Source organism: Lissotriton helveticus, chromosome 11 (assembly GCF_964261635.1).
Source record: "Lissotriton helveticus chromosome 11, aLisHel1.1, whole genome shotgun sequence".
In the NCBI taxonomy this organism is placed as follows: Eukaryota; Metazoa; Chordata; class Amphibia; order Caudata; family Salamandridae; genus Lissotriton; species Lissotriton helveticus.
In genome coordinates, this window is record NC_136072.1 from 817,342,766 (window position 1) to 817,370,580 (window position 27,815).

At 50.9% G+C, this 27,815-nt stretch overlaps 1 protein-coding gene across 13 annotated transcripts in view; it reads left to right on the forward strand.

Moving 5' to 3' along the window:
- The window catches only part of FAM178B (family with sequence similarity 178 member B), a 2,777,737-nt gene that overhangs the window by 942,790 nt on the left and 1,807,132 nt on the right, over positions 1-27,815 (forward strand). The window lies entirely within an intron of this gene.

Sequence of the window (27,815 nt, forward strand, 5' to 3'; positions counted from 1 at the left end):
GTTGCTTTGTCTCTGTCTATATGTCCACCTCTCACTGTCTCTGTTCGCTTATCTGTATAGCCTGTCTCGCTGCCCTTGTCTCGCTCTGTCTCTGTCTATCCCTGTCTATGCTTGCATACCTATCTATGCCTGTCCCTGTCTTACTGTCCGTGTCTCGCTCTCTCTGTCACTATACATGACTTTCTATGTCAAAGGCTCGCAAAAGGCTCTCCTCCCTCCCCACATCAAATGCATCAATCATCCTCCCACAGGCTTCCCCAGCGCTGCCCCGCCCCCTGCTTCACGGCCAGACCATCTGTTCCCTGCCAGACCTCTCACACCTCCGTCACAGCATGTCGCCTTCTCTTCTCTCTGCTCTCCCCTCAGGCGCCGTGACATACTTCAAAGGCTTATCACTTCACACCGTGCAACCAGAGCACTTCAGTTGGTGTGCAGCCCCCCTCCCAGCACTGCCTTGTTACTCTCGGCAGCCGTGACTCCCTAAACACTTTTTATTTATATTTAATTAGCAGCAGCAGCATTTCATATAATGTGTTTCCAGCCTGAGATATTCGTCGCAGCCGTGACTCCCTAAACACTTTTTATATTTAATTAGCAGCAGCAGCAGCATTTCATATAATGTGTTTCCAGCATGAGATATTCGTCGCTTTTTGATCCTCGCGCCTTTTTCCTTTCAGTTTGAAGGCTCGAGGTCTCCTTCACGCTTCACTACTCACAGCGTATTTATTTTACATTAGAGACTCGTGCTGCTCTTCGTGCTGCCCTTCGCGCTCCACTGCACGCAGAATATTTACGTTTAATTGGCTTAGCTGATGCACACACACGCAACACCACACACACGCAACACCACTCACCCACGCAACACCACTCACCCAAGCAACACCACTCACACACGCAATGCAACTCATTCACGCAACGCCACTCATCCACGCAACGCCACTCATCCACGCAACGCCACTCATCCACGCAACGCCACTCATCCACGCAACGCCACTCATCCACACAACGCCACTCACCCACGCAACGCCACTCACCCACGCAACACCACTCACACATGCAACGCCACTCACCCACGCAACGCCACTCACTCACTCACGCAAAGCCACTCACACCCACGCAGTGCCACTTTCACCCACACAGCACCACTTTCAGACACGCAACGCCACTCACACCCACGCAACGCCACTCACACCCACGCAAGCCCACTATCACCCACGCAATGCCACACTCACCCAAGCAACACCACTCACACACGCAACACCACTCATCCACGCAACGCCACTCATCCACGCAACGCCACTCACCCACGCAATGCCACTCACTCACGCAACGCCACTCACCCACGCAACGCCACTCACCCACGCAACAACACTCCCACATGCAACGCCACTCACCCACGCAATGCCACTCACTCAAAGCAACACCACTCACACACGCAACGCAACTCACTCACGCAACGCCACTCACCCACGCAACGCCACTCACACACGCAACCCCACTCATCCACGCAACCCCACTCATCCACGCAATGCCACTCACACATGCAACGCCACTCACACATGCAACGCCACTCACACATGCAACGCCACTCACCCACGCAACGCCACTCACCCACGCAACACCACTCACCCACGCAACAACACTCACACATGCAACGCCACTCACCCACGCAACGCCACTCACCCAGGCAACGCCACTCACTCAAAGCCACTCACACCCACGCAGTGCCACTTTCACCCACACTGTGCAGTGCACAATAGGTCTCGCAGTAGGAAAGTTGGAGCTATTGGTTTTGTAAATGACAAAGCCCTTTATGTTTTTAAAATGAAAACAAAAATAAAAGGCATTGTTATTTGCAATTGTAATAGCTCCAACTTTCCTACGGCGAGACCTATTGTCAACGCCAGTGCTTGCCCTACTGTTGCACCCACTGGAGTGGGAATAGTAATTTTTACCTCTACGCTATCCAACGCTTTCTCTACTGTTGCACTCATTGGAGTTGGAATAGTAATTTTTACACCTGCGCTATCCAACGCTTTACCTACTGTTGCTCCCACTGGAGTGGGAATAGTAATTTTTCCCCCTACGCTATCCAACGCTTTCCCTACTGTTGCACTCTTTGGAGTGGGAATTGTAATTTTAACCCCTACGGTATCCAACGCTTTCCCTACTGTTGCACTATTTGGAGTGGGAATAGTAATTTTTACCCCTACGCTATCCAACGCTTTCCCTACTGTTGCACTCTTTGGAGTGGGAATAGTAATTTTTACCCCTACGCTATCCAACGCTTTCCCTACTGTTGCACTCACTGGAGTGGGAATAGTAATTTTTACCCCTACGCTATCCAACGCTTTCCCTACTGTTGCACTCACTGGAGTGGGAATAGTAATTTTTACCCTTACGCTATCCAACGCTTTCCCTACTTTTGCACCCACTGGAGTGGCAATAGTAATTTTTCCCCTATGCTATCCAACACTTTCCCTACTGTTGCACCCACTGGAGTGGGAATAGTAATTTTAAGCTCTACGCTATCCAACGCTTTCCCTACTGTTGCACTCATTGGAGTTGGAATAGTAATTTTTAGCTCTACGCTATCCAAAGCTTTCCCTACTGTTGCTCCCACTGGAGTGGGAATAGTAATTTTTACCCCTATGCTATCCAACGCTTTCCCTACTGTTGCACTCTTTGGAGTGGGAATAGTAATTTTAACCTCTACACTATCCAACGCTTTCCCTACTGTTGCACTTTTTATAGTGGGAATAGTAATTTTTACCCCTACACTATCCAACACTTTCCCTACTGTTGCACTTTTTGGAGTGGGAATAGTAATTTTTACCTCTACGCTATCCAACGCTTTCCCTACTGTTGCACCCACTGGAGTGAAAATAGTAATTTTTACCCCTACGCTATCCAACGCTTTCCCTAATGTTGCACCCACTGGAGTGGGAATAGTAATTTTAACCCCTACGCTATCCAACGCTTTCCCTACTTTTGTACTCTCTGGAGTGGGAATAATAATTTTTACACCTACGCTATCCAACGCTTTCCCTACTGTCGCACTCTCTGGAGTGGGAATGGTAATTTTTACACTTACGCTATTGTACGGTAATATTACAGGATATTATTTAATTATATTATGTTACTATATATATATATGTTTTAACAAATATGATGTGAAAATTAGTTTTTATAACTTTCATTAATTATTTAATTATTATAAGTTAATTTAAGTATTATTAAGTATGTTTTAGTAATTAATTTTTAATATTAATTTAATTTAACTTTGTTTTTATTAAAGTCGATATTTTTATAAACTATATTTTAGTAAACGATATTTTTAACTCAATATTTTTGTACTTACCTGTTTGTAGATACAAACTCGATATTCTGTCTGTAGATATTTTGTCAACGATATTCTTGATAGTCGATATTATGTCCCTCGATATTATGTCAGTCATCCGTTCCAGGCTGAGCAGCCGCCAGAGCCGAGAGTACCACAGGGACATTGCTGGCGCCTCTTTCTTCTTCCACGCCGCCGCTATGGTGATCTTGGCTACCCCCATACACAGCCACATGATTCTCTTGTCCGCCCTAGTTTGATGTTATAAGGTGAGAGCACGGACGCCCAGAAATGTCTTAGCCATTGATGTCGGGATAGGATACCCCAATATGTCTTTCACCTGAGCTAGGATTTCTTCCCAAAAAGGCATGATGGACGGGCAGTCCCACCAGATGTGCTGGAAGTCTCCAAGCAGTCCGCACCCTAGCCAGCACCTATCCGGTGTGCCTGGGAAAATTCGAGCTAGCTTGGATGGATATAAGTACCAGTCCATCATCGTTTTCAAGTGTGCCTCACGGAGGTCTGTGGATTGATTCAATTTAAAGATGTCGGACCATAAATGGGCCCATTCTTCGTCTGAAATGTCCCGCCGAGCCAGCTCTTCCCACATGGCCATGTACCTCGGTCGAGGAGAAAGTGCGGTGGACAGTAGGAGTTTGTACAGAGATGAAATTGCACCCTTCATGGAAGAAGATTTAACAAGAAAGGACTCAAACTTATTGAGGGAACAGGTAGCCCCCTCTCGAACCTGTGGACAGAGGGCCCAATGCAGCAACTGGGCGTGGTGGTAGTGCTCAGAGTCCCCCACCCTGTAATCTCTTTTACAATTGTCAAATGTAAGGGGGTCATGATTGTAGAACAAGTGGGTCAGCGCCAAGCAGCCCCCCCTTCCGCCAGGCGTCAAAGGGCCCCTCTGGGAGCGCTGGGGGAAACGCTGAATTGAAGTGTATGGGTGTAAAGGGCGAAGGGAAGGAAGACCAACACTCCTTCGTCGCCATCGAATCCCAGACCTTTAGGGTGGTACGAGTAGGGGTACTGAGATAGGCATTTTTGGGTCTGTCTCGTCTCGCGTGCCAAATTAGGTCCCAGATCGTCCTCCCTGCTACACTGCGGTCCATATGAAGCCAGTGTTTCTCAGACTCCTTCTGTGACCATTCGACTAAGATCCTGAGCTGCGCCGCCTTATAATAGAGTTGAATGTCAGGGAGACCTGCTCCCCCCTCTCGCTGAGGGTGACGGAGCATAAAGAAGGAGAAGCACGCACGCCCCCCCTGCCAGATAAAGCGTAGGATCATTGCTTTCACGCGCCGAAAGAAATCCTGTTCTAAATCTATGGGAAGCGACTGAAACAAATATAGCAATTTAGGAAGAAGGGTCATCTTTATAGCGTGGATACGACCTAGCCAGGAGAAAAAGAGCGTCTTCCACCTTGTCAGCTCTGCCTGAATGCGGGCGATCGTAGGGGGAAAATTGGCCGCATATAGCTTCTTCACCGTCGGTGTCAGTTGCACGCCCAGATACTGAATGGAAGAAGGTGCCCATGCTAGAGGCGTGAGTGACTTAAGGTGAAGAGCCTCCGTTTGAGATAGGGTGAGATTGAGTATATAGGATTTATCTAAATTAATCTTAAAGCCCGCCACCTTTTCAAAGCGGTCTAGATCCTTCTGTAGGTGCGGGAGAGATACTGTTGGGTTGGACAGGGACAAGAGGACATCGTCTGCAAAAAGGGAGATCTTATGGGATTCTCCTGTGAAGGGGAGACCCCCAATCCCTGGGTGCTCCCTGACAGCTATGGCTAATGGTTCTATACTGAGGGCAAACAACAGAAGGGACAAGGGGCATCCCTGTCTGGTTCCCCTGGAGTGGATGAAGGGGAAGGACTGAACGCCTTTAACCAAGACCTTAGACCGTGGGTGCCTATAGTTGGCCTGGAGCATGTGTATAAATTGAGGGGAAAATCCAAACGCCGAGAGTGTAGCGAAAAGGAACTTCCAGTCGACACGGTCAAAGGCCTTTTCGGCGTCTAGCCCGACCAAGACCGCAGGTATCTTAAATTTGTTGGCCTTCTCAATGAAGTAGACAATGAGGCGGGTGTTATCGTGTGTTTGGCGCCCCGCAATGAATCCAGATTGGTCTGGATGGATAAGAAGCGGCATGAGGCCATTCAGTCTCTTAGCCAGAATAGAAGAATACAGCTTCGCATCGATGTTTAAGAGGGCAATAGGCCTGTAGGAGGCGCACCGCGTCGGATCTTTCCCCGCCTTGGGAATCACTGAGATCACTGCCTCAGCCATGGAGTCAGTTGTGTCCCCGTCCGCGGCCTTTCGATTAAAAAGCCGAACTAAGTGATGGCCTATCTCGGCTGCAAATGTTCTGTAAAAAATAGCAGTGTAACGGTCAGTGCCCGGCGCTTTGTGGGGTTTCAGCGCCTTGATAGCCGAGAGCACCTCTTCAAGAGTGATCGGAGCTATAAGCTCCTCGTTCCAAGCAGGAGAGACCTGTGGGATGGGCAAACCCCTGAGGAAGTCCTGTTGGTTGTCAGCGTCCAGCGCGTCCGCCGAGTATAGGGCCTTGTAAAACTCCCCAAAGAGGTCCGCCTTTTCCTCGTCTCTATGAACAAGCACTCCAGAGGGATCTTGAATACCCCCTATATACTCCCGTTCCCTTTTATCTTTCAGTTGCCTCGCGAGATGTTTCCCTATTTTATTGCCTTGAGTATAGGACAGATTGCGCAACTTGAGAAGAGTGAATTCCGGTCTATTGTTATAAATAGCTCGAAGTTTGCCCCTGATCGCCGTAAGATTGCGAAGCGTCTGTCTAGTGGGTGTAAGCTTGTGGGTTCGTTCAACCGCCGCCAGTTCCTCCTCTAAGAGTTCCCTGTCTTTTGCCCGTTGTCTCTTCAGGGCTGAATTAAGCGCTAAACACTTACCCCGCATCACAGCCTTAAAGGAGTCCCACGTGGTGTACTCAGAGGTGTCCTCCGGTCTATTAAGAATTAGAAATTCCTTGATAGTCTCCCGTAGTTGGCCACACGATTCCTTATCCCTCGCCAAGGACGCCGGGAAATGCCACCGAGCAGGCGTTGGAACATTGCCCAACCAGGAAAGACATACCGAGTATAGACAATGATCTGACACCGATATGGGAAATATCTTGGCTTCCTTGAGATTGCCCTGTAAGGACTGGCTGGCGAAGATGTAGTCTAGCCGGGAATAAGAGTGGTGGACTTGAATATGCCTCTGAGTGTCAATGGAGAAATAGCCCAAGGCAGAGCGATGAGTATGTGTGCTGTCAAGATCTGGGTACCAAACTAGGTTAAAATCCCCCATAAGAAATAAAGGACCCTCTGCAAAGTCCGTTACCTTACCTAGGAGTGTATGCAGGAAATCTCTCTGCCCACTGTTAGGGGCGTAAATCCTCACAAAGGTGTACAACTTCCCTTTCAGTCGACCCTTGACCATCAGCCATCGTCCGTCTCTAGCGCTCTGAATTCCCAGGGGTTGAAACTGAGTGGTTGATTGAAATAAGAGTGCCACTCCTCTATGCTTGGTAGAGGCAGAGGATTTATAGATAAGTGGGTATTGCTTGTGTTTCAGACGGAAGTCTTCAGATTTCAGTAAATGTGTTTCCTGGAGTGCTACTATATCTAGGTGATGATTTAGGACGTACTTCCAGACTTTCTGTCGTTTCTGAGGGGAGTTGATCCCCTTAACGTTCCATGTACCTATTGTGATCGGCATTGCAAAGCAGGACCTGGGTATTTCCTTATTAACATTCTGTCTAGCCTTGGGGCGGAGCTAGCCAGCGACGGTGATGGCCGCCTGAGACACGCGCTCCTCCGCCTAAACAGTTATTCATCAAATTATCCTTTCATCACCGATGCCTCCGGTAAAGGAAACCTCCCCCAAACACTGCCCGGGCGGTGCGGAGCAGGCATCCGCTCGATCCCACCTTGCTTTGACCCAGCAGAGAGACGTGGTTGGTCCGCCTCGCAGCGCGGTGAGCAGAGCGGAGCGGAGGCCCATCGGAGAGCCGTACAGCCGAGAGATCGCGACCCGGAGCCCCGCAGAGCGGAGAACACGCCCGCAGACCGGAACGGCGGCTCTAAGCATCCCTACCAGACTACTGCGAATCAGGAGTAGCGCGGACGAATTCCGGTACGTGGTGCGGCCGTATAGGGGGAGAGAAGCCGGGCCCCGGAACTCTGCTGGAGGACGGGTCTGCTACGAGAGCGCCCAGTTTTCAGGCCGCGCTAGGCCCAAACTGCACACCAGGACTCCTGAGTAAGTTGCGGAGACTCGGAAGACAGCGAAGCCCCACCTGAGGGAGGACAGGCAGGCGGAGACACCCCAGGTCTGTGGGGACTAATATACACACGGGGGACTGCCCTCAATGCCCTCGCAGTCCCCAGAAGGAGTATTGCTGACACCAAGTGGGGCCTAGAACATAAAAAAGCGTTAACAGTCTGCGATTTCCCCCCCCCCCCACCTCTGCCATCACTCCCCCCCTCCACACTCACAAAGTGCAACACTGCAGAAGTACTGGTCGCTCATGCAGGGGAGTAGAGACCTGATATAGGAGAGTGCACTCCCGAAGACGCCATTTTTGCCACGTGGGGCGAGTACACTGGAATACCGGCGCATACTGAGAGTAATACAACATACAATCCTGCGGAGCCCAGAAGGAGTATTGTCACCTACTGCATATCCCACGAGCTACGTGCGCAAGTAAGGGGATGGCGGCCCGGGGACTGGTCCCATTGCTTATCCGTTCCCCCCCTCCCCGGTACTGGGCGGGAGAGACGCGGGGGTAGAGCTGTGAGGGCACACTAAGGATCCGTGATCCGGCCAGAATAGGCGACTGCGAAGCAACGATATCCTGAACGAGGGAAGCGTATTAGGGGATATTGTGCGCACTCCTGCGTTGCCTGCTGACGATCTAGCTTGGCTCCCGGTGGAGAGGCAGCCCCCTCTGCACTTTATGATTGCCAACAATTGCGAACACTGCTAGTGCGCACCCTGAGTGTCGCGGTTGTAACACTGATCGGTTCAACATACAACGCCCTGGGTTTGCTACAGACACGATTGGGCCTGGCGACGGAAACGTCCTTGTCCGCTCTGCACTACGAGACGCTGTACGGATAACGCACCACCTTGTCGCAGCTGCGAGCCACATCGATTGTGTGGAGTTGGGCTGGGACCCTAGGGACTCGAGATGGGCCGCCCTGACAGAACGCAGCCCAAGATATCATTCGAGACTAGCAAGAAGCCCAAAAACCAGGACAATCCGCCCCGAGAAGAGGACACCGGACCAGAAAATGCGACAGGGAGAGAAGGTGCCGAGTCAGATCTACGCCACATACTACTCGCCATGGAAAAGAACTTGCAGGGTGGCATCACGTCTCTGGGTACAAAGATAGACGCCTTGACATACCGTATGGACCGCATGGCAGAAAGACTAGATAAACATGCGGAACGCCTAGACATGTCAGAGCGACGCATTGGAGAGGTGGAGGAGGCCCAAACAACCCTGGATTCGGAGCACAAACAGCTAGGTAGAGTGATCCAAATATTACAGGATAAGGCTGAGGACCTGGAAGCGAGGTCACGAAGATGTAACATACGTATTACCGGCCTGCCGGAAAGTACTTCTACCGGCAACATGGAACTCTTGGTGGAGACCCTCCTCAAACAATTGCTGGGTGATGCTGCGTTCTCCGGAATGTTCGTGGTGGAGAGAGCGCACCGCACGTTGGGCCCGCGACCAAAACCTGAAGCCCCCCCTCGCCCAATCGTGGCAAAATTGTTGAATTACAGAGACCGGGACGTGGCTCTTAAGTTAGCTAGAGAGAAACAACCTCTATGATATGAGGGGAGCACTCTATCACTATTTCCCGACTTCACAGCTAGAGTACAGGAGGCGCGACGACAATTCGTCCCCATGAAACGCCAATTGAGGGAGCTTGGAGTCGACTACGCAATGCTCTACCCGGCAAAACTGCGGATTAACAGGCAGGGGAGATCTACAATATTCACAGACCCGAAAGCACTCCAGAAAGCCATGAAAGACTGGACGAAGGACCAACAACGATTAGCGGAGATCGAACCACTGGAGGAGGCTTCGGGAGGATCCCTGAAGGATCAAGATTAACTCTACGTCCCATTTACATTACACAAGTGGTGGTCCTCCCCCGAATGCTATTTCTTTTCAGTAATATCCAGATGGTCCTGTCGAGTGACTTCTTTAAACAACTACATGCGCTTGTATTACGCCTGGTTTGGGCTGGGAAACAGCCCAAGGTGGCATGGGACATACTTGTTTGTCCCTATGAGGAGGGAGGTTTGAACGCCCGGACCTTGAGCTATACTATCACGTTGCTCAGGGCGCACATGCGTATGGCTGGATGCATGGACCCGCGGATGCGCCGAGGATTGAGCGGATAGTGGCGGATCCGGTCCCGCTGCCGGCTCTGCTCGCCCGGCCTAGAGACCGACGAACGGGCATCCTGGATTCACAAAATGCTGTGATACACGCCTGGTTCCACCTCATGGACGCACAGGCTTGCTCATTGTTATACGCCCCGATGGCGCAACTAGCTTGGTGCACATGGCTTAGCCCATGCCGGGACAAAGGTGTACTAACTGCACTTGCTGCAATGAACCTCACTGCCTTGGGTGACCTCTTCGCGGGAGGCACGGCTCGCACCTGGGACGACCTCGGAACGGATGGAGTCCCGGGTGCCCAGCTTCTCCCTCGCTTCCAGTTCCACAGAGTGCGACATGCCTTACGGGAACTTTTGGGGGATGATATGGAGGAGCCGCAGGTGGTGCTGGCGTACGAATTCATGACTTCTGCTAAGTCACCTGCAAAATTGATATTGCGCCTATATCGAATCACGCTGGCAGAACGGACGGCGCACTATGCGAAACCGTGCTTGGCGTGGCAAACGGATTTAAACATTGACCTCCCTGAAGACAAATGGAGATATTGTTGTGCAAGTGTTCGGAAGGTGTCGCTCAATGGCCGGCACCGCCTGTTGCACTTCAAGTTCCTCAACAGGGTTTACTACACTCCGGAGCGGTTGTTCCGATACGGCTTGCGAGAGAGCCCTAGCTGTGAAAGGTGCAGCGCACAGTCCGCGGACTTCCTGCACCTGGCCTGGACTTGCCCAAGGGTGGCAGACTACTGGCGGAATGTATACAAAGAACTGAATGAACTCACTGGGCTATCGTTAATCCCTTCTCCACTTCTGGCCCTGTTGGAATACTCTAAAGATATTGCGCCATCTTTACGGAGATTGATAGATATGGCTTTTTTAATCGCCAGGCGATGTGTTGCGTTAACTTGGTTGCGCGGGCCGACCCCTACGATGGCCAGATGGGAGAATGATATGCTATATTGCTGTACGCAAACTGGGCTCTACAGCGAGCTGCTTCCCCCCGTAATCGGCCGAAATATTACTGGGCTCTGTACTTGGAGAGGAGGACTGTGCGGGGGGATGGAGACTCGAGAGACGAGGCCACAGTCATAGAGTCAGGCAGCATTCGAGACGACACATTAGTACATGACGAATTAGAGACATCACCCTAGAGAATTGCTTCGTGACTCGTACAATGGTATAGTGTCAGAAGGAGTGACTATTAATAACATCAGTGTACTCGGTGGGGTGGCAGTGTGTTGTATGGGAGATGGCGGCTCGGATTGGAGCTGGAAAGATGCTGCCGCCTTCACGCAGTGTGTTTTCGTCGTAACGATATTGTATTGCTATTCCAATGTATGTGCAATTGCTGTGCTTAATGGATGTTCTTTTGTTTAAATGCCAATAAACAAATTAAAAAAAACAAAAAACATTCTGCCTAGCCTTTCACCATCATCTACCGTGTTGTTTCCCCATACGCCCCCCCCCAAGGGTGTCAGCCACATCTCGAGCGTGTCAGCATTTCAAAAACCTCCCCTATGTCATAGTTCAGACCACCAATACTGCACATCTCCCCCGTCCTCCCCTCATAGCTCCACTCGGAAGTCTCCTCAGGGAAGAGCAAAGCTGGGTAACCACCACCATCACCCCCACCCCCCTCCCCAATACCCAAAAAACTCAACAGAATAGGAAACCAAAACGACAAGAAAATGAAGAGAGCGTAGAACATACAAAGGATCGAACCCAAAATCCCATGTGGAAGGTAACATGACCCCAACCAGTCCAACAGCCAGTCTCGATATAGGGTCAGCTGCCCTTCCGGGACAGAACAGGACAACACAGTACCTGCAGTCGGTGCTTCCCCTCCGGTGCCAGCAATCGGCCCAGCCCGGGCCAAGCATTGAAATCATACCTCAGGTGCCTGCAGGGGCCTCCGTCACCTGCACCACGGAGGCCACTGCCGCACCCCGCTCCTGTAGGCTCGCGGACAAGTCAGGTTTCATCACGGGAGCAGCTCTGCCAACTCGCTGCCAATACCAGGAGGCCATTTGACGCCTGCTGGGTGATCCACCGCTGTCAGGGGCTGTGGCCGGTCGATCCAGCCTGACGACATCGTATGCTGCTTCTAAGGACCGGACCTGGACAAGCTTGTTCTGCCACTTAAAAATGAGTCGAAAGGGGTGCCCCCAGGAGTAGGGCACATTCTGGTTACGAAGGAATTTGGGGATGGGCTTGAAGGCTCTTCGCTTGGTCAGGGTGGAAGCCGCGAGGTCTTGAAAAAGCTGAGGGCGATGGTCGCGGAACTGTAGAGGGTGATATCACGTGCCTTCCTTAACATCCTCTCCTTGAGTTGGAAATCGTGCACACAGACCAGGATGTCAGGAGGAGGTGCCCTGGCACCCCTCGGCAGACCCACTCTGGACGCGGTCCATTCGGATGGGTGGCAGGTCTTCCTCCTGTAGGACGTGCCGGAAAAGCGCCTCCACATACTCCCGCAGGTCCGGACCCTCACCCTTCCACGGCACAGCTCGTATCCGGATGTTATTCCGGCGGGACCTATTTTCAAGATCCTCTGCGTGGGCTTGTAGGTCCAGGTTTTGCTCGGTCAGCCGTATGACGTCTTGCTGGAGCTGGTGAATATCCTCCGCCGTCCCCAAGTCGTTTTCCTCCAGGGTCGCGACACGCTCCCCCACATTGTCCACGTCTCACCGCACCTCACGCAGATCGGACGCCAGCTGCGAGCGCAGCTCAGCAATGTCTTCCTTAATTGCGGTGAACAGCTCGACCATAAAGGCCTTGGTCGCTGGGGCCTCAGAGTCGTCTGTCCGTGGAGATTGCGCCTCTCCCGGCAGCGGAGACATCGCCGACACCTTCGGGGGGCCCTCCTTTCCTGGCTTGTCCCTCCGGTTTCTGTTCGTCGCCGTGTTCTACCCCCACGGAGCTTCTGAGGGAGGCGAGCAGAAAGTTCAAGGGGCGCCCCTCCGGACGGCCAGCCACCGCAAGGACGCAGACTCACTGTCCCAAGTGCTATCCACCAACGAGCCTCCGTAGGCAGGGAGCCCCCACCGTCTCCAGTCCCTGTACCTCGACTCCGTCGCAGCCAGCATTTGCTCCGCTGCCAGGCCGAGATGTCGCCGCCTCCTGAAGGCACAGGCACCACACAGGAGGACCGTTAACACCCCGCTCCGCTGATGAGAAGGCTGTCTGTGCGTTGTTACTCCCCCGGTAGATCCACTCGGGCCGTGGGGAATTCCGGCTGCCAGCCGCTCCTCACCCCCGTGGGATGTGGGGGCCCCCTCCGGCACTGTCCCGCAGAGACCCAGAGCTAGGCCTCACCCGGCCTTCGATGGTCTAACAGGGCCTTTACCCCTTCTTCGCTCCGCTGCTCATCCAGAGCCTCTCCCCATGGCCCAGGGCAGAATTCAACTTCCGCTGAGGGGGGAGCCCCGATCTGACCCCCGCCTCCGTCCACCGACCCAGCGACGGCCACTTCAGTGTCCGGGGTAGGCCTTCCCTGTGGCGCCATACTGCTCGCCGCTCTCCAGGGGGCCCCGCCCGCCCGGCCGACAGCGGCAACACTCCCAGGCCTCTGGCTCACCTCGTAAGCGCCTTAGTCTCAGGGCACCCGGTCCCCACACCACCCGCCTCGGTACCTCAGGTCGGGCTCTGTAGGCGCTTATGATCCTCCGCGCCGGGTCTGCTATGGAGCCCCCGGGGTCTCCCGGCCCCCACTCCGCTCCACCAGTCCTGCGCCGGTGCGTTCGGGATCCCTGCCTCGGCCGCCGTGCGACTCCCTCAACGGAGGAGGGGGTCCGAGGCACACAGTTTCCTCCGCTGGGGCACGGGAGACCGCCGGCCCAACGCCGGTTGCGCTGCCGTCCCAAGCCGGGTTAGGCCGCCCGAGCACCCGACCGACGCTAGGCCGCTGCTGTCACGCGGCGCCCCCAGGCCGGCCTCACCGCCGACCGCACCTCGTCGCTCCGCTTCTGGGGGGACGAAAATTTGCCGGGAAAGGCTCCCGCTTGTAGACCGGGGCATCCCGCTTGTTCGTGCACCGGGAAAAGCACGGATGGGCTCCCAGCCAGGCGATAACAAAGCTTTTGTGTAGCGCGGCACCGGAGGGGACGAGAAGTGCGTCCTACTCCGCCGCCATCTTGTCCACGCCCCCGGCTTCTTGCTTTTAACATTCTTGATGCGTGCTCCATTAAAGTCCCTGCACATTTTTGAGGTATGATTACTCACTTTTAAAACTGTATGTTTTAGGCTTGTGTGCTGTAGATACACATGCTTTTCATACTCCTGCCATCGGGTGTTGGGTCTGGATGTTTGCAAGTTGCTTTTCTTCGAATAAGTATTTTCCAGTCACAAGGGAAGGTGACTCCTCCTTTCGGCAATAGTGCGCATGGGCATCGACTCGATTGTTAGATTGTTTTCTTTCCGCCATTGGGTTTGGTCGTGGTTTGCTGTGCTCCAGGTTGAGATCCTTCGTCGGAATCCCTTTGGTTCGCAACCAACTGTACCCTAGCCGGTATTATTTCAAACACGTTTTCCCATCGTCCGTTTGTCTAAAATCAAAAAAAAATCACAGTTGAATTAACTAAACTCAAACCGCTGCCTTCGGGCCTAGCCTGTTCTGTCACTTCCACTCGAGAGATCAACTTTGAGTAAATCTGCAGATGGAACAGACTCCATTCCAATTCTGCCCTTGGTGCCACTTTAAATATCTGTGCACCGACCTTCACAAAGTCTACAACTTGTGGCTATCTCCGGAGCGCAAGGAAGAAGACTCATTCCGCTCAAAAAAGACACTCGAGACCACTGGGCTCGAAGGAAAGAGATGCAGCGACAAAACATCGAAGAGACCCCCAGATATCTTTGGAGACGATATTGAACAGGAAGAAATTGAAGCGTCAGCAGCAGAGGAAGAGGCCTTCTCCGTCCAAGATTCAGATTCCGAACTGGAGATAGAATTGAAGTCTCAAGACGTTCCACCTGGTCAAGGTGCAGTGAGTACTAAAGCCCCATTACCCACAAAAGCTTCCATCAAATGTAAGGCTTCCAGGCCAACACTGCCATCCAGCCATGGTACGTACCGAGACTCTGCTTCTAACACCCCGCCCTCTGGCTCAGCACCGAAAGCACAAGTCAAGCCTTCCGGCTTGGGCCCGAGTCAAGATACTACACCACCTAAAGATTCAGCTCCAAAAGATAAAAAAAGGCAAGCGAGCTCGCCACCGAACATTTTTGGCACCAAAACAAAAAGATACTTTTCAGAAGCTTCCAGAGGCAATTTTGGAGACCATGCAGCAAAAGCTGGATCCAAAACAGATTTTTTTTATATGAATCCAGATATTGGGCATATTACAGCAAAACCAGTGATACCATCCTCAAAAAGAAAACAAGACTCTGATACAATAACCCTCTTAAGAAGAAGGACATGGCTACCAGCCCTTGTCATCCTATTTCTCCTACCCCTCCACCCTCTTCACCAGTAACTACTGTACCACCAGAAGACCCTCTAGACATCACACCACAGGGCTCTCCACATACAGATACTGATACAGTGTCTGGGGATGATAATTATGGGCAACCACTAGATCCATGGGATGATTACAATATAGATCAGGGGTCTCCAACCTTTTCTGTAATGAGACCTACTTATATTCAGTGAAATCCATTGAGACCTATTAACGTTATTAGCATTGTAATAGTGGCCACCATATTCAAGGTTTCTAGCAGTTTTCTACCAGCGATCACCTCAGTGCATCAGGCATGGCTGCCAGCAGTAGTGTAAAAAAGGCTTTGTCTGTATGAAATGCTTCTACATGGGTATTACATAACAGCGAGAGCAGCAATGCCTCTGTTACCAAGGTAATTGCATTTGTAAAAAAAAAGTCTCCTCGATGTCATATGATTTTCTTTGTATTCTTTTTATTGAAACATTCCTCTTTGTACAGCACATGGTGGAGATAAACACAGGTACATATCAAATTAAAGGTTGTCATCAGAAAGGTGCAGTGTCCAGTAATATCTTTCGAATGCTAATCATTGTCAGCGTTTTTACGGCCAAGTACATTACTTAGGATTTCCAGTACATTTAATCCGTCACAATGCGAAATATCACCTTGTCTGCGCTAGTCTAGGCCCGGGTCCACACCGCTAAATTCTTTCCTGCCGCCTCACTTTCTCCCATTTTTTGGGGGCAGCCTCAACTTCGGTAGATCACCTCCTCCGCTCTCAGTCACCAATCAAGATCGGATTCCCACTCCAAAATACTTAGGGGAGTGTTTAGACCCCACAGCCTTTTTAAACTGCGCCATCTTTAACCGAATTTTGTGGTACCTAGGCCAATTTTCCTCCACTTGTATTGCCAGGAGCAGCCACTTCGCATCTAGGGAAACTCCCGGCAAGGACTTTGGACATAATCGCAGTGACCCTGCCCTCGAACCCCTGAATCTCTGGGCAGACCCAAAGAATGTGAATGTCACATAATTTATCACTCAAATATCAGCTTTAAATATATTTTGGAAATTCAGCCATTTACCTAAAAATTACTCATAAGTTCTGAAAATAAACACATTATCCTCTAAAATACACACTTTAAATGTTGGTATATGTAAATCATTTCAGCCAAGCAATAGCTTCTAATTTCAATCAATCAATCAGTACATTTGTAGAGCGCACAACTCACTTGTGAGGGTCTCAAGGTGCTGTTGGGGGGGGGGGGGGATAATAACAAAGACAATGGTCCCAGCCAACGATAGAAGAACAACAAATGAATTCTTACAATCAATGCTTAATTATTTTTGAGCAATCAAATAATTCAGCTCTAAAGAGTCAATCAACTAATATTTTTTACATCAAGACGAAAAAAGTAACAGCACCCTGACATGTCAACCAAGTTGGACACAAGGAGTTTAATAAATCACTCCATCGCACATAATTATATACATTTCTACACAATTTACATTAGCGGTATGAAGAAGCAGAATTGCTAAACGGTGCCAGAAAAAAGAAAAGAGTGCAGTGATAAGAAAGGGTGAAAAGGCTATTCGGAATTAGTGACACAGAAATGTTATATACAGTTATAATGGTTCAAAATATAGCTGATAAACAAATATACAGCCCTCTTTTTAGCAAACGGCCACTCTTAATAAATTCAATCTGGATTCATATATACAGTTTTCTATCACATGTATAATGCAGTTGAAACATAGTGGACCTATTCGCAATATTAAAAAAGCGTCGACGTTTCGACCCGACTGTAGTCTTGTGGGTAATTGGGGGCCTCGACCTGCGGGTCTTCCTCAGGACTTAAAAAGCACCACCTTCATACCGTAGAGGAATCAACCCAGACAGCCTTCATGGGTGACCTGGTCCTTTGTAACTGATAAGCAATCGATATATCTTTCTCCCGTAGTTTGCAATCCCTACTGCCCAGTTAGGGATATTTGAGGCATTTCCAAGTATTCACCTTATCAATGCAGTGCGTATATCAAGAATGGCCACGCATGCAGAAGATTAAAGAGGGCGGAGTTATTGTTAAAATCTAGAGTGTGGCATAAACATTATCGGCGCCATCTTGTCCTTTTCAGATCTATACGTGCGCGTAAGCAGCAGCCGTTTTGATTACCATGGCCTCTCTGCCCACTGCTGATAGCCAGCGCGTCTCTCCCCCTCCCTCTCCGGCCTCGCAAGCATCCCCCTCGCTCTGATAGCCCCCGATCTCTCCTGCCTGGGCCATAAACGCACCTCCAGCGTGACCCTGCCTCAGAGCCACATCCCGTGTGGAACCCTCACACTCCTTTCATCTCTCACACGCGAACGGGCCTTTTGATAACCTCTCCCTCCTCGTCCATTGTCCGAACCGTTCCCAGGCCACCACCTAGCCTTGCAGCTGCAGTTTATTGCCCCTACAGTAGGAACTCACCCCACATCAAAGGAGCGGGGGTTAATCAATAACCTCACACCTCCAGATCCGTCCGATCACCCACTTTCCCGTTCCCAGCGGAATGTCCAGCTGCGCGATAACCACCACATGCTGAGATCGGGGTGGGAACTCTACTGTAGATGTGTGTGGGAACGGGCCTGGACCGGGGATTCCGAGGATGTCTTTTCTGGCCTTCAAAAAACATTACGGATGCAATGTATGTAATAAAGCCATAAACCTGTGTATAAGAGGCCAGGCCTCAGAGATGCGGTTAGAGCACCTCGAGAAGATACCCTGTTGTCTGATTTGACGTGTTCTGCTCCGTCGGAATAAACTCCTGTTTCCTGCCTTCCTGTCTCCAGCGCCTGCCTCTTTGTTTGGTAATATCGGATGGTATGAGAGGCGGCTAATGCCGGGCAAACACTGAAGGTTCTTGGTCGACATCGGCCCTACCCTTTCACAATTGGCGTCCCAAACGTGGGGCCCATCAGCGACACGTGGATCCAGTGGGAGAGGTCCCGACGACAGTGTGAACAACTGCAACGATCGGGAAGAGCTCCTGCCCGATAGACCCTCGTCTGGCAGCCGATCATCCGAACTTCACCGGTTCTGAGCAGAACTCTCTCGAATGATCTACGGTCCTGACTGGGAACCATCAGGAGTGCCACAGCAATTACGGAGAATAGAGGACGATCAGGCGCTGGAAGCGGAAGACGAGAAACCGTCCATGCGGTCCGGGTAAGGTCGTGTAACACGACGAATTGCGAATTGATTGTTTGATTGTTTGAAAATACTAGTATTACTCATTTGATTGTTTCTGAGAGATTCTCTGTCTGCAAACAGGGAAGAATAGGAGTATTCTCTCTTTGCAGATAGTGAAGGGTAGGTAACGCAGGCCTTTGCCCCCGTTGTAATCCGTCGTGCCTGCTTCCCTCTCCATTTGATTGATTGTTATCCAAGCATTTACTGCTTTGGAATTGGTTCTCTTTGGATCATTCTCTATTTGCAAACAAGCACAGAGTCGCAATACTCTGTTTAGTCTTTGCAGATAGTGAAGGATAGGTAACGCAGGCTTTTGCCCCCGTTGTAATCCGTCGTGCCTATTTTTATCCCTCATTTGATTGATTGTTTATCCGAACATTGATCGTTCGGAATTGGTTCTCTTTGGGTTATTCTCTATTTACAAATAAGCACAGAGTCGCAATACTCTGTTTAGTCTTTGTGAATAGTGAAGGATAGGTAGTGCAGACTTTTGTCCCCATTGTAACCCGTCATGCCTATCTTTGCCCCGTTTGTTGGTAGTTGGTTCAGCCCGGACCGCTTATTAGAGGTGAACCATCCGGCTCCACTGGAGGGCACCCCTAATAAGGACATGTTTACTAAATATGGACTAGTCACCGTGGCTTATAGTAAGCTGTGGCATAAATACACGAGAAAGGATCAGGAAAGTCAGTGGCCACTGATAGGATCCTTTGATAACGATAAAATAAACGCGCTGGGAACAGCCCTTTATAACAATAAGACAACACCCACTATGCTCGATAGCTTCGGCATGTGGCGCAAAGAAACAGAACAGGGGAAAAAGAGAAATGAGGTCAGGTTAGAAAAGGAATTACGCAAAGCAGCTCACCTAGCCACTAACAAATTGAAGGAAGAAATAAAAGAAAGAGAGGAAACCAAGCTAAAACAAGATTCCGAATCATCGGGCCAGTGTCCCGTCAGGACACCCTCTACACTTTACCCCGAACTACCTTCGAAACAGCGAACGAACGATGATTTACTTCTAGGTCCCCCGATCATCTACATGCCCCCTCCATATGCCCCTTCCCAACCCTTAGCGCAGCACCTGCAACCCCCAACAACAGGCGAGAGTAGTGCCGGAGCCTCGGTCCTCATGGCCTCTGCGCCGACCGAACCCCTCGTACTCAGCGCAGCGCGAGCAGCGACTTCAGATGATCCCGAAGCTGGGAGGAAAGACCCTGCTAGGTCGAATAGATAAAGTAAGGATGAACGAGCTGGGATCGATAAGATTGTAAAGACACTGGTGGTGCGAAAGGAAAGTGAGGATTATGTAACGGATATGTACAATACATATGCCAATAGCCACAGACGACACTTTGTCGTACGCCTTTGTTACCATACCCTTAATGCCTATGAAGACCGATACCAAGGAAAAGGCCCTGAAAACCTAACGACTCTGTATAGGAAAGTTGATGTCGGAGATGGAGGCGAGTGTGATGTGACAAACCTCTTCACGCGTACGCTTGAAGTTTTCCGCCACCTCACGGAACAGAAACCAGAGACTAACACCACGACTCCTGCAGCGACTGAAGCCAGAGTAGAAAAAATTGACACGATGATGCCCATACAGGAGGCCGCTCCCTATTGGGTCCCCCCACGAGGACAGAGAACACACAACGATATTAACCACCAAGATGCGAGAGGGAGGGTAGTTTACAACTGGGTTTACCAACCATGGGATCGGCAAGACATCCTGACTTTCCGAAAGTCCTTGCCTGATCTGCGAAAGAACCCCACAGCCTTCTATACAGAATTAGCCACCGCTTTGGGTTCAACGATTATGACCCTAGCGGATATCGATTTGTTTTTCGGGTTATGTCTGCCAGCTGATGTGTGGAAGCAAATCCGGAAAGTCGACCACCTTGAGCTGTTCGGACATACCTGGATACAACTCGGTGATGTAGACAAACAGCGAGAGCCGGGACAGAAACCTTTGAAAGCCATTCTAGACCTACCAGATAAGATCATGCAGAAATTAAAAACCCTAGTCCCAGAAAGGAAGGTGGACTGGTCGATAGTAACGGCCTGTCGCCAGAAACCCCAGGAAGACGTATCAGAATACTTCTCCCGGTTTGAAACGGTGTTCTCCGATTACAGCGGCCAGGACATGACCACTGCAACCGGACATCACTTGTTTGTCCAGAACTATGTGAAAGGCCTGAAACCAGAAGTCTCGCAGAAACTACAGACTAGCGAGAGTAGTTGGGCGGCCTCCAAGCCCGCAGCTATCCTTCAGATGGCTCAATACTATGAGCGACAAAAGAACGAGAAAGATCGAGCGACTGAGAAAAAGAAAAAGGACTTGAAAGAGAGGGTGATGATTGCTCAGTTGCAAGGGGTGACTATAGGAAGGGAACAGTATAGAGGGAACTACCAGTCGAATGCTCCTAGAAATCCACCCCCTAGAGACCGCACACCCGCACCCGGCGCTCCACGAACAGACCTCGATGAGAACCAGTGTGCGTTTTGCAAAGGATTTGGCCATTGGAAGTCTCAATGTCCAGCTCTGCAAGAAGCACTCAGAAATAAAGACACGAGAGACGTAGCGGGCGGGCCGAGAAATAGAGGACAGGGACGAGGGCACACAAACAACACCAACAATGACAGACCTGGCAGACCGAACACGTTTGACCGTCCCCGACAGAATCAGTGCCAACAGTCTGACTGCGACAATGCCCACGACTTTGCATAGGACAGCCAAGGGCAAGGAAGGGATCCAGTCGAGCTCTATGTTGACCAGCAAGGTCCTTATGTCACCGCTAAGGTCCTAGGTACGAAGTCTCCATTTCTGGTAGATACTGGTGCAACACGTAGTGCGTTGTCTAAACGATTGATTCCCAGGGCACCCTTGTCTGGCTCACATGTGACATCAATAGGTTTTGATGGAACGCCCTCCACTAATCCCTTGTCCACACCGATCTCTTTTAACTTGGACAATAACACCACTGACACAACGTTTTTGCTCTCCTCCAACACCCCCGACGCCATTATCGGACTTGACTTGTTGAAACATTTTCAAGCCACTATTAGGTGTTCACAAGACGGAGTTCGAGTCATTCTGTACGACAACCCAACGCTGCTCAGATCTTGTCGCACACAACGCATGTTTTCCATCACTAACGCTGACTTGTCCTTACTCGACACCCTACCTCTGTACCTATGGGCAAAGACTGACTCGGACGTAGGACGCATGATGATAGACCCTGTACACATAACTGTTCGACAGGACGCAGTGCTCCCAAAACTCCCACAGTATCGGATATCGCCCGAAGGCGAGAAGGCATTGGTAAAAATCATCCAGTCCCTGGAGTAGTAGAAGAAGTAGTTAGCAATGTTTGCAACAGCCCTATCCTACCCATTGTGAAGAAGCAGGGTGAGGGAGATGAAAAAGCGTACCGCTTCATCATCGACCTACGAGAAGTCAACAAAGTAGTTGTACCTCAGTACCCTGTAGTCTCGGACATCACCACCATTCTGACCCTGATTCCTTCCACTGCCACCACCTTCATGGTAATCGATCTCAAGAACGCATTCTTCTCCATCCCCATCCACTCAGACAGCCGCTACCTTTTCGGCTTCACTTTAAAATCCCGCTCATATAGATTTTGCAGAGCACCCCAGGGCTACACTGAAAGTCCAAGCATCTACAGCCAGGCCCTCAAGAGACAGCTGGATGCAGTCCAGTTACCGGATGGAGTGGTGTTGATACAGTACGTCGATGATATCCTTTTGGCGGCCGACACCACTCCACTTGCAGTCACAGCCACCATCCAACTCCTGCACTTCCTCGCGGAAAATGGCCACAAGGTCTCCAAGAAGAAGTTGCAATTCTGCCAACCCCAAGTCACTTACCTAGGCCACCTCTTGTCCAAAGATGGGAGAAAACTCACACCCGATCGAATTCAGGCTATTCTAGAGACCCCTATCCCTAAAACCCCGAAGCAAGTCCGCTCTTTGGTAGGCCTCACCTCCTTCTGTCGACAATGGTTGCCAAATTTCAGCCTCATTGTGAAACCACTACTTTCCCTACTGGCTAAAGATGTCCCCTTCCCGCTCCCTTGGACCCCTGAATGCCAATCCGCCTTCAAGGAACTACGAGACGCCCTTTGTTCAGCACCAGTCCTAGGAACCCCTGATTATACAAAACCCTTCTCCCTCTACACTCACGAAAGGGAGGGATGCGCTTTGTCTGACTCAAACCATCGGCCCCAAACAACGACCATGTGCCTATTTCTCTGCCACTTTTGACCCTGTAGCAAGAGCTTTGCCTGCCTGCCTTCGAGCAGTAGCTGCTGCTGCTGTCTCTATCCGACAAAGTGAGGGGATCGTACTCTCGAATTCCCTCACGGTACTAGTGCCTCATGCTGTTGACACCCTCCTAAACCAGACCAAGACACAACACCTGACCAGCGCACGACTGACTGGGTACGAACTGACACTGCTCGCACCTCACATCACGTTAAAACGATGCACCACACTGAACCCAGCCACCTTGTTGCCTCTGCCTGAGAATGATCCTGATGTGCCCCCTATACATGACTGTGTGACCCTCACGGACGAACAGACTAGGAGTAGAGTGGACTTTCGAGACACAGCTTTCCCAGATCCTGACGGAGAGCTATGGGTGGATGGCTCTTGCATCAAACTCACCGATGGCACCACCTCAGCTGCGTATGCAGTTACCACAGCCCGAACCGTAGTTGAGACCGCCCGCATCACACAGAAATCTGCACAGGCAGCAGAACTGATTGCCCTCACACGAGCATGTATCCTAGCAGCAGGGACGACAGCAAACATTTACACGGATAGCCAGTATGCCTTCGGGGTGGTTCATCATTTTGGGCTCTTGTGGAAGGAAAGGGGATTCCTGACCTCACACGGCACCCCCATCCTACATGGAGATCTAGTCTCCGCTCTGACTGAAGCAGTTCTCCTTCCCAAACGACTTGCTGTGATCAAATGTCAGGCACACAAAAGGGTGACAGATGTCATCGGACAGGGGAATGCACTGGCTGACATCACCGCCCGGACAACAGCAGAGAATAGGACAACAACACGCATATACGTGACCAGGTCACAAACGGAAAAATGGAAGGACGCTAGGGAGACCATTAGGGACATCCAGATAGCCAGTGCACCACACGAATTCACTGAATGGGCACGGGTGGGACTGAAAGACGATGAAGGCTGCTGGCGGACAAAGGACACGAACAAATGGTTGCTACCCAATTCATACTTGATCCCTATACTGACCATGGCTCACTCCCCTGCACACATAGGAGCAGCCCCTATGGCTGAACTTGTCTCCCGAGTTTGGCATAACGACAAAATTACAGACTCAGCCAAACGTCTTGTCCAACAATGCCTAGTTTGTCTGCAACACAACCCTGGGAAAGGAACTGTCGTACCCCGAGGAGGATTTGGGGTCCCCAACCACCCATTTGAAGTCCTACAGATGGACTATATTCAGTTAGAGAGATGTCAAGGACTGAAGTATGTACTTGTTGTTGTATGCGCTTTTAGCAAATGGGTGGAAGCCTACCCGACGCGTGACAACACTGCCATTGCCACTGCAAAAGTACTACTGAAAGAGTTCTTCCCTCGCTACGGCCTTTACCGTATTTTATGGAGTGACAATGGCCCCCATTTCATAGCCGAGGTTATCCAGCTTATCCTGAAAGGACTGGGGGTACGACAGAAATTCCACGCAGATTTTCACCCCCAATCTGCTGGACTGGTCGAGCGGCACAATGCCACATTGAAACTAAAACTGGCGAAAATAGTGGCTACCACAGGACTAAAATGGCCAGACGCTCTTCCCCTGACATTGCTGTCAATGCGTTCCACCCCCACCAAACACCACTTGACCCCTTACGAGGTCGTTTTCGGCCGGCCCATGAGTATCTGGTCTGCACCCAAACCGACATCTATTCACGACGTCCCGGACGTCCTAATGTCTGACTATCTGTATAACCTAACTAAAACACTGTCTGTTATTCATCATCAGGTGCTGCAGGCCATCCCCGATGCTTCCAGGGGCCCCGGACATACCATCCAGCCTGGAGATTTTGTCCTAATTCGGAACTTCCAGCGGGAGAAGAGTCTGGAACCCCGCTGGACGGGCCCCTGGCAAGTCTTGATCACCACCCGAACAGCTCTTCGAGTGGAGGGGAAGCGAAATTGGCTGCATGCACATCATTGCAAGAAAATCTCTCCGACCATGACGTCGACCGAAGATGTGACCACCCAAGAAGAGCTTCTGAACAAAGACCGACCATCCCTGAGCTGCTACCCTGAAACAGAGACACTCGAATTGGCGAAATTCCCTGATCCCACTGTGCCATCCAGAGAAGGGTATAACCTGCGACGAAAGAAGGGAGCTTCGGCTAAGCAGACCACTGACTAAGTTACAATTCTCAGACTGGTGGCCTAACACTACTAAGGCTGCCAGGAGAGAAGCCCAACGAAGTTTGTGGTTCTGCCCACTACCGAGCACCTTGAAGGTGATGGAAGCGCCCGATACGAAGATGATGGAAGCAACCGGACATCCGAAGACCTACTACAGAAACCCGAAAACTGACAGGTTGCACAGCTCAAAGACTATTGCTCTTCTTATCGCTCTTCTCTTTTGCCTCCTCCTCATGACTACCTTCTGGATCGTGGAAGAGAACGCACCGGCTCATAAGACATTTCTAACGACTGCACGGCCTACCACCATGAAAGAACACTACCTGGTCTCTCTTTCACCTCAAATCCAAGAAAGGCGTAAGGTGTTCTGGAACAACTCCTTCGTACAGTTGCTGCACCAACACAACCTTGCTGCCAATGCCACGAATTGCTGGATCTGTGGGTTGATACCACATGCCACCGGACATTCCATCCCCTTCATCCCTTCACCTTTCTCTGTTCATGGCTCCTGCCTTGCTTGGCTGATCCTCTTGCAAGAGAGCTACAGAGACAATGCCACTTCCAGCGAAACTATGTCACACTTTTATCATGGAGTCTGGTTGAACAAAACCGGAAGAACTGCTGCTCCCTTTTGCCCTCTATCCTCCAATGCTTCTGTTCACATGTACATCCCCGCCAAAGAAATGGTGGAGATGCAAATATTCAACAATCCAGCCAGACCCACCTTCTCCTACCTCCGGAAACGAACAGCTGCCACCCTCACTGTGGCCCTATCTGTCGTCAATGTCTCGGGCCTTGTATGCATCACAGGCCATGGGACACAAATGGTGGGCCACAGCACTTGCCGCATCACCAGAACTTTGGACTCAACCGACCCACCCTCTTTTGTCACCTCTCCAAACATGTACTTCGTCTGTGGTACAAAAGCCTACACCTGGCTCCCAAAGGGTTGGGGAGGTACCTGCTACATTGCCTTCATCCTTCCTCCAACCTATGTGGCTCCGGCAAACCATCACCGACAGAGACGAGCAAAGGACATTGAGCAGGCCGACTCCACTGGAGCACAATTCTTGGATGCCATGAAAGGACTTGTTCCGCTTTGGGGTCCGATGGCGAACAGTCGTGCCATTCGACATTTATCCCAGGCAGTCGAGACAACGATGAACATTACAGCTGGTATCCTCACAAACAATACAGCCGAGCTTCAGGCGGTCCGTCTGGTGGCTCTTCAAAACCGCCTTGTTCGAGATGTGGTTCTGGCGGACCGTGGAGGAGCATGTCGTATCATCGGGTCCAGCTGTTGTACCTACATACCAGACAATTCACCCTCAGTCTACAAGGCCATTGAACACCTCCACAGACTCTCCTCAGAAGTTCATCAGGAACAAGAAGGATGGTCGCTTGGGAGTTGGTTCTGGAGTGCTGTAAAGGACTGGGGATGGAGGTTGTTCATGATCGTACTGATACCAATCGTCGTAATATGTGGACTCTGCCTAGGTATTCAATGCTTGCCACCTCTGTGTTCACTATTTGCTAACTGTATTTGCCCTAAGACTCCGAACTTCGAAGCTGAACGCATGAAAGCTTTGTATGATATCGAAATACGTAATATAATGGGGATAGACATAAATTGACAAGCTGGCTAGATATGTTGAAAAGGGAGGACTGTTAAAATCTAGAGTGTGGCATAAACATTATCGGCGCCATCTTGTCCTTTTCAGATCTATACGTGCGCGTAAGCAGCAGCCGTTTTGATTACCATGGCCTCTCTGCCCACTGCTGATAGCCAGCGCGTCTCTCCCCCTCCCTCTCCGGCCTCGCAAGCATCCCCCTCGCTCTGATAGCCCCCGATCTCTCCTGCCTGGGCCATAAACGCACCTCCAGCGCGACCCTGCCTCAGAGCCACATCCCGTGCGGAACCCTCACACTTCTTTCATCTCTCACACGCGAACGGGCCTTTTGATAACCTCTCCCTCCTCGTCCATTGTCCGAACCGTTCCCAGGCCACCACCTAGCCTTGCAGCTGCAGTTTATTGCCCCTACAGTAGGAACTCACCCCACATCAAAGGAGCGGGGGTTAATCACCAATTGCACCAATTGCTACCTCTTATATTTTGGTTATGGGAGTTGCTCACTAATGTCTCTTTTGTCACATGTTATCGCTCACCCTTCCATACCCACCTAAATATCAATCCCAAAATGGATCCGATTGGCAAGCACACACATAAAATCACTTACCCATCCATACTCACCAAAAAAGCCGCTAAGCGCTTTAAACATAACTTCCTGAGGTCCCACCCTGAAACTCCCTTTGCAGACACCTACCACTCATCGGTCAATGGACCCCTGAAGACCGACATCATCTTCCACACCACGCGCAGAGCCCAATGGAGAAAAGCATTCCTCACCTTACTCAACATCCCCACTACCAGGAAATCAGCCCATAGCCTTATTCTCACCATCGCATCCTCCCTACTCTTCCCAGGCAGAGCTACCATCACAATCTACAATAACGGGATAATTCTATTTCAATCCATAGATAGGAACCTGAACCTACTAGATAACCTGTTCCCCACTTTCAAGGAACACCTCTCCAATCCGCGGACCTACACTCATATCACACAAGGTTCTACCACCCCTGACTTCACAGCTTCCTCCACCCATAACACCGCCAACACATCGCAGCACCAGGTAGCTCACTCCAGGACAGCACACTCCTCACTCAGGGACACACCGACCACCCCAGACTTCTCAGTCCCCTCCCACCACCCGTCTATTCCAGTTCAACACCGGGTAGCTACCACACACGATTCAAGGACGGTCACTGATCTCTCCCTCTCATACACCACTCGCACTCCCACCCCTCCTACCAAACCTCGGTCAGCCACGCATACCATTAACAATCCTCTCGCCCCTGT